Below are 8809 nucleotides of genomic sequence, written 5' to 3'. Positions count from 1 at the left end.
TAATTGCAGCTCTTCTGCATTGGCTAAAAGGGTTGTTCGAATAGTAATCTCCTTCCAAGAGGGAGAGAACAAAATGGGCCAAATTTCTCACAGCCCATTTTGCCTTGGGGGGGGGGGAACTGCTCAGTGTCCTACAGCTGGGTCCAGCCAGACCTCTCTCCGGGACAAGTTCCCTGAGCAGACCCTCTGCTGAGGCCAGCAGCTGCTGCCTTTCTTGTTTGTTATTGAGAGGATATTAAATGTTCTCCTGCTGGTCCCTGAGCAGAATGTATGCGTAGCCAAACAGTAACTGAGGATGGTAGCTGAGGGGGTGAAAGGATGCTCTATTAATAAGGGTAATAGGCATCTGCAGGCCTCTGGGGAAACTTGCCAAAACCTTTTTCTAGTAACCGCAGGGATTATCTGGAAATCAATAATAAGGGCGGTAACCAGGGGAAGGAAAAATACATCTTCAAGGGACGTCAAATTCTGTAAGTGCTCTATGAGAGCAATCATGGTGGGATTTAGTGTAATTGTAAAGCAAATCAGATTGAGGAAAATTGTTTTCAAAGGGACCCTTTGCTGGCAACAAGGACCATATGTTCCTTCTTATCTCTACAGAAATATCCTACTTTTTAGTGTATTAACCTATGTGAGTAGTTGTCACAGTCTTGATTTTTAGCATCAACACATTTCTTATGAAATGTGAATTTTCTTATGAAAAAGAACAAGTGACTCTAAATGAGTACACTATATCGATCTTCGTGGTTTTAACTGTATTTCACCTATACTAGTCTGTAGTGTGTGTCGTTTTATTAATCTGTGGCATACAGGAACACTGGGATAAATTTCCTGAAGTCAGTGGAACTCTATCCTTTAATGCCAGAAGTGATTTTGGCTCATCATCTGTTGCTCCGTGTTCTTCCTAGCAGATGGTCTGTAGTAATGATGTAATCTCTGCTCATGACACTTCAAAACGCTAGGTTGGTTTGTTTGTTTAACACTTTATCCTTCCAGAAAAGCGTTAATTGCTATTAATACTGAAATCTTATTTTGTCTGCGGTGCTGTTCAAATTGGGAATATCAGCTGTTGAACAGAGTTGTTTAACTGTGTAATTTAACACTGTCTGTGAAAAAGAAATCAACACTTCTGAAGTACTGCTCAGATCCTATTTCATTTCTAGGGGCAGGATTTTTGCTGACTTTTTGTTGTGTCTAGGAACACTGGCCTTGAGGCTCCCATGTGCTTAGATACAAAGCATAAAAAATATAGAAAATCTTTCTACATCCCAATAGCTAGTGACCTAAAAGTCATATAGGTGGCCTTGTAAATGTCTGCTTCCATAGAGCCAGTGGGAGCGTTGGCCCCATAGTTGCTTTGTAAAAAGAAGCTGGACTCGTTGTTTTGAGAGTGTGGTAGGTGTCTGCATACTGTTAAAAATCTGCCAGTTAATCTCACTTGTAAGGGACAGAGAGTACTGGTAAGCTTTTTCTTTTGTTTTACTCCTGACCTTGTTCTTAAACCGCTATGTGATATAGGGCAACTCAAGATCAGGTCTAAAAAAAATAAGCAATTGGAAGTTTGAATACAAGCTGCCATCTTCTAGCTCTGGAGACTTCCCAGACTCGTGCCATTAGCACTCGCTCCTTCCTTTTTCCTCCCTATCTAAGTAGATCTAATCAAAGACAAATGTCTGGTTAGCAGAGAACGGGTCTGTTACACATCCATCTTGCATTTTATCTCATTTTTCCTTTTTTTTTACCCTTTGTATCTTTGTTTTAAAAAAAGTATATATTTTTAAACCGTATGTCTTTAGGGCTAGGTTAACAGATCCATAATTGTCTGAACCATGTTTCCATTCACTTCTTAAATACAGACGTGTTATTTGCAGCTCTTATTGCATGATACTATCCACAAATTATTTTCAGTGTTTACTCCTGGATTTGTCAATTCAAAGGGCAGTTCTTCCTAGAAATTTGGGATGGAGAATGCTTAGTACTTCTCATTTAAAACCATTAGGATCTTTACATTTTGCTTCTCCGTGGGAAGTGGTGAATACTTTGCGGGTATTCTTAGTCTCCTGAAACAGTCTGGCCTTTGTCCCCTTGCCACCATTTTTAATGTAGAAGGTCATGTGTGATTTCAAGGTCATGTCTTAATTTTGAAACTTGTTTATCTTATCTTTATTTTCATTGTTTATCTTTGATCTCTACCTTTCCTTATTATGCCCTGGTTTCAATTCTAATTTCCCTGAGTTGGCTTATTAAAAGCATGGTGAACTTGTTTCTATCTTCTTGTTAGTGTGCTTTGAAAGATCTAATTCAACTTTATTATTGAAAAGTCTTTTATTATTGCACTTCATTATCACTTTAAAAAGTAAGTGGTAAGTGTATCTTTTTGTCTCCTGAATACCTAATATTTATTGTTTTCAACATGGCAATTTGTTCAGTTAGGTCTGGAGTCTTTCCTATACTTTTATTCTCTTCCTGATGATACAAGCTTGAGATGGTTAGAAGCTTACATTCAAGGAAATTCCAAGCCTGCTACTTCTGATTGGAGAAATTCTGTCTTGTAAACACTAGGTGCTTTATTTCCTTCTTGACTGTAGAACTGTAAGTGATGTATCCTGCATTTTGTCTGTTCAGACTCCTGTAACTTCATGTTTAAACACCAACACTGCACATCGGTCTTTGAAGACAGACAACTGGACAGAAATTTGCTAATGCAGTTTTACAAGCATAGAAGTGTACCTAGAAGAGTTTGATATAAGATGCTACTGGTCTAAAGAACTTTTTTTTTTTTAATATATATCTTAAAAGAAGCCTTAAAAATGCGTATTTGTCTACTGAGAACCATACTACAATAAGGAGACCTGCAGATATGTTTTGAATATGAATTTTGGCATTTACCTAATATCAGAAATTTTAATAAAATGCTAAGGAGTTGGTTAAGAGGTACTGTTCCTAATCCCTTTTCTTTTTTTTTTTTTTTTTTATACTGGAATTAGTTATACTGCAGAGTGTGTTTATATGTTTTTTCCTTTCTAAATTAGAAGAAATGAAACGGTGTTTGGAATAATAGATAAGTCTTTATAAAAATACATTATGCTTTGCCTGTAAGGCTTATTTGTAATAAGAATGTAGCCATTTCTGCCTTAATTGCTTACATCAAAAACTCTTGGGAACCATTTTTATACTAATGCACTTCCCACCGTGGCTTCAGGCGTAGTGGTCATGAGGTACTTCTGCTATGTAAATACAATTAATCATGATAATTTTGTCATACACAAACCTTTCCCATGCAGCAATGATAATTTGGGTTAAGATTCCAGAAACATCAGTTCATTTGGCACCTTTTCTGGATACGAGTGAACAGGAGCCCACTCCTGCTCAGGGAGCTGGCAGGAGCAGTGCCACAGAAATACAAGACCTTTTGAGCTATCTTATTTAAGGAGGCAGAACTTGGATGACGAACCGCTGAAGGCTGTGCAAAACACTCGCTTTCCTCTGCAGAAGTGCTCCCTTCCTTGTGCTACCTAGTACTATTCCTACGGTACTTAAGAGAAAAGTAAGATATTTTCTCCACTTCAAGATTTTCAGCTCAAAAACAGTTTCCTTGTGTGCTAACCCTAACATTTCTGTTCTGAGCATTACTGCTGTCATTTTTTTTTTTAATTTTCTTTATAAATGTGGGTGACCCTATAAGACAAACCATTGGAAGGGATGTGAAAAGAGTGTAATTGTCATGTAATTTTATTCTGCATTCCTGAAGCCATGTTGAACAGTCTTTGTCAGAATCAAAACTTATTTTCATTTTTTATTTTTTCAGCTCTTCAAGAAACTGCTTGTCGCCACTTCTTTCAAGTATGAAGTTATGTCTGTAAAGTGAGATGGATCAGAACATCAAACTATGAAGACATCCCCAGTGCAATATAGTATTTAGCAGGTATAATACAGATTGTTTTTTTATATTCCTGGCAATGTTTTTTGCAGTAGATTGTGAAAACCCACATACATGTGGTAGTAGGTGAACTCACCTGGAAAAGCCACTTAACTTCTATAGAATCTTTTTTTTTTTTTAATTTTCTTGCAGAGGAGTAGGTCTAAAGGAGTAGGTTTAAATGAAGACTTCTCCCAACCTTCTCTGACTCTTACTGTTTTTATGTCTAATATCACAGAGAAGTGAATTGGGTATGCATTTATTGTGCTTATAAATATATAGGTAGTATGCAAGCATATGATGTAATTTCCTTCTGGGTCTGCAAAACAAAAGCTTTAGAGCCTCTGCAATTGATAGAAAGCTGATGGAGCTTTCACATGATGCCATGTATTTCCTTGTATTATGTGTGGACAGCTGCAAAGATGGCAAAAATCAAAGCCATTCTTACCCTGTTCCATGGGAAGTTACAAGTAGAACCAATGTTCACTCCCAGGGGTGATAATTACTCAGAAATCCTCTACTCTAGAGGAGTCTGATATTTATGATACCTCTACTATCTCTGTGTTGACATAAAAATGGATAGAACCACCAGCAAGGTATAACAGTGTGCTGGTAGGACTCACAGCATCCTTCTTTTTTTTTTTTTCTATAGCTTTGCCACATAGGTTTGCCATTTAAAGCTTTGGAGAGGAGAGAAAGGTTATTATAATCACAGTGTAGAACTGGTCATATTGTGCTGTCCTTCCCCTGAATGTTACCAGAAACGCAACGAGACTGAGGATGGAAACTGGAAGTAACATCAGGTATTCCTGTTGGTTAAAATCCTTCAACGATGATTCACCATGTGTTGCAAAGCACTGATGCAACACTATTGTATTGCTCTTTTGATTCTGATAACCCCATAACAGCATGCATGGAAATAATAGTAGTCCAGTGTTTATTTAGGTTAAATGCATCATGGTTCTGTGGCAGATGTGAAGCTTTCTGGACAAAACTTGCTGTCTAATGTGTAATACTTTTATAGTGTCACTTGGTCTTTATAGCGTGACCAGTCCTAGAGAGGTTGCTTTCTTGAGTCTGTTTTAATTTGTAATGAAAGTTAATTACAAGGGAAGTATTTCACTGACTTCACCAATAGCAAGTCACCTCTGCAGAAAGTATACATTAAGGGAACATGAGATGTGAATTGGATTTTATTATTATTACTCCAATGAAAATCTTTATTGATCTTCTGCTATTTGTTTTAACTGAAGCAAACTATGCACTTTCTGATCATAAGAATTCCGAAAAACAAAAACAAACAAACAAACTTGAAAATCCAAATGCAAGAAAGGTAAAACCAGAATTTTCGCTATTAGACTAATTGTAATCAAACTGTGGTTGGCAAATACTCTGTCGTTCTGAATAATAACAAGCAGAGATGGGCACTGATGTTCTTCTTGCGCTACCTTTGAGGAATGTAATTCTGTTCATTTCAAATGCTATTGCTGACTTCCGCTGGTACAAGCTGAGATTCATACATGTAGAAGCTTTATAAGACTAAGGTGAGGATGTTAGTCATCAGAAACAATGCTGTATAAAAATTCAACTTCTTAATTTTGTTTGTGCTATATTTTTTATTTTGCTTCTGTGGGCCTTTTTCAACTGTTGTAAAAATCCTACTGTTTCCCTCATAATCTCTTCAAAAATAAGAGTTGTTTCTCCTTTTTGCTTTTATACCAGTCTTATAAGTTTTAATTTTTTTCGTTGCATCAAACTGGAGCTACAAAGGTAGTTAAACACATTCAGCTATTATTTAACTCTGCAGCTTTGTTTCTTTAGATATACCACAATTGATTTGAATGATTCATTTCTGAGAAAGCAATACAATTACAAATGGGTCCCACGGCTGCAGACTTCCTTTCCTCCTATTCACTTCTGCCTCAGTCCCCTCACAGGAGCTGCAAATAAAACTGTAAAGACCATGTGTCAATCTTAGATGTTTCCAGAAATATACAGGGGCAGAAATTCCACCTGCCTTGAACGGGGAAGCCACAGGAGAAAATATCAGGACTCACCCAATCCATTGCTGCAGTGGATAGAGGTAAAGTAGTGACTGATCACTCTCTGTTTCTCAGGTCTCACTCGAGCAGTTTGAATGTGCCTTTCAATTGTACTAGCAAGAATAAATTGAAAAACAAATCCAATTAGAGTTGCCCACTTCAAAGATCCCCTCCAAAAGACCTGCACCTGAAATGCTCCAGGATTCAGACTGTCCCAAGTGCAAAAAGGAAAGCAGGATCCAGAACAAGTATGACACATTAATTTTGCAGTCCACAAGAGACGGGGAGGCCTTGGAGAAAAGGATAGTGGAACTGGAAGCTGAAATGAAAGACCACAAAGAACATAAGCTACCTCTTGGACGAGAGAATGGAGAGGTCTGCTTTCTTAAGGTGAGTCTTCTGCCTTTCAGCTGTAGGGGATTGTGCCTTTTCTTTTTAATTTCCTTTGTTCTTTGTCAGTGTACATTGAAATGTATTTCATGACAGTGAATTCTACACAGAAATGGCTGTACTCTGCTGCTTAAGGAGTAGTTCACCCCTTCTAGATAGAAACATTCCTTCTATATAGAATCATATCTGGCTGTGGTCTATGACAACTGCAGCTTTTCTAATTATTTTTGAGACAAAGTGAAGAGAAAGGAACCTGTGGTATTGATATATAGGGATAATATCTGCTGGGTATTATTGTTTTTTAATGGGTGCTCATAGAATTAAACAGCTGTTTGTCAGTGTTTTCACTTCTTGATGGACCTTAGTGATAAGAAAAGACTCATTGTTTGTTGTTTGTGTTTGGTCTGCTGGGCAAACTGGTTACCTGGAGTAATACCACCAAGTTTTTCATATGTTCTATGAGAAAACCATCTTAAGAAAATATATTTCAAGGAATATGTGAAGTGCAAAGTAGATGTTCCTTCAAGGAACGATTGTGGGCTTTTACACTGTTAGGAAAATATTTTATCCATTAAGCCAAGCCAGTCTTGCTGCCTGTCTAGGGCCTGCCTTGTTTTGAACTTCTCAGGAAAGGAGAAGAATAAATAGATAAGGTAAAGGTCAAGCAGTTTTGTTTTGCACTGCTTTCCTCTGTTTTCACCTTCTCGTCCCTGAGCCCTCTGTGAGAGGTGGGACCTGCTTATTCTTTGCTGTCACATCTATCAGCAGATTGCCACCTGCTGGATACCCTCCACAGCATCTTTGCTCCATCATGCTTGGAGGCTTTACCAGTATTTCCATTAGCAGGTGCGGTGTACTGGGAGAGGTGAAAATGCTCAGTGCAACAATCAGTTTGTGTGTGTTTCAAGGGTTTTACTTTGAACTAGCTCCCACTGGTGGCCGGGATGCATCTTTCAATTGATTTGATCCTAAAGGAATCCAATTTGCATGTTTCAAGACTGCTTGGTGATGTGAAGCACAGCTCAGGACATGGGGACAGGAAGATTTGTAATAGATACTTCTCCACACCCAAACTGAGATGCTGATGTAGAAGTACCATTTAATTATTTTTTTTCATGTTTTTTAAAAGTTTTTCTGCCTCTTTCATATGCTTCAAAAACTTCAGGTCAATTTAGTTCTCCTGAAGGATGGCTGGTGGCCGTTGTTCAGCGGGTGGCCTGCAGGTGTTCAGCAGGCTGGCGTCACAGCCTGTGCTGCCAGCGTTTTCCAGGCCTGTCTTGTGAAGGCTCCACGAGCTCTGAGGGCAGCCTTCCAGCCCAGGGAGGCTGCTAACCCAGCCTGTGAAGCACGATGCAAACAGTTTAGCGTGTGCATGCTTTGTGCCTTCTTGCCTCACTGCCTGTCTCGGGCAGAAGCTGGATTTCTGGGAGATGATTAATATCACTCTCTTTCTCCCCCTCCAGATGCCCTAGTTAGTACTGCTGCATTTCCTGCAACATCTTTCTGCCCAGTAATCTCATTCAGTACTGGGCATGTAGATGAGTATTATTGTACTTCATGAATGGAGAAGCTAGAAAGCCACTGTCCTACAATCCAGCAGTGGGTCAGAAAGAAGTCTGAATATTTTATTTTTTTTTCTGCGTAGTAGACTCTGTGAATAGTCCCTCCTCTCATTCCTTTAGGCTTTGTGTGCCAGGCCCTATTACTCTACAGGAAATTCAGAACACTTACACATCTCTTCTTTTCCACATAGCTATTAGATGCAGTCTTGAGAAGGAAAGAACAATAGAAAAGGAGAACGTTTAAAATCCTAAAACACCCTTAATATCTGGCAGTTAGACAATATTAATTATACATGTACCTGTGTATTTAGAAACTCAATAAAAGTCTCTTTTGTTTCTAAATGAGCCAGAACAGCTTGTTTTGTAAAAGCCATTTTCTATCTATAGACAGGTATCAGTTCCCTTATTGATGGGACCGATTGCTTCCTGTGCTAATGCATCTACTATCCTGCACCTCCTCGTAAGGTGGCTCTGACATAACTCAGGCACCTCTTTGGTACAGCGGATTAAGAAAACTGTTTTGTTCACAGTGCTGTCAGTGTAGAGCAACTGCACGTGGGCACTTTGAAACAAAGTTGGTTTCATCACCCTAAGAGTCCCCTGATATCGGTTCATTTCAATAGCACACCACTCTGTTCTGTTTTTTTTTGTGGGCCAAATATGTTGCGAGAATGAAGGCAGTCTGTGTTGGATGTTCACCGGTGTTATTTTTGCCTCCAACCACAAATTTCATTTGTTCAGAAGCTGATGAGCTTTGTGTCTTTGCGGTGACCCACACACGAGGATGAAGGCAACGCCCTTCTTGTCTACGAAGCATTTGCCAGAACTGATAATGCCTCTAAACAGCCAGCAGGAATTCAAGTGCAGATCAACTCCAGTCTTCATGTTGCTGCTGT

This window comes from Aythya marila (genome assembly GCF_965140915.1).
Source record: "Aythya marila genome assembly, chromosome: 3".
NCBI classification, from domain to species: Eukaryota; Metazoa; Chordata; class Aves; order Anseriformes; family Anatidae; genus Aythya; species Aythya marila.
Note: the sequence above shows the minus strand (reverse complement) of the source record.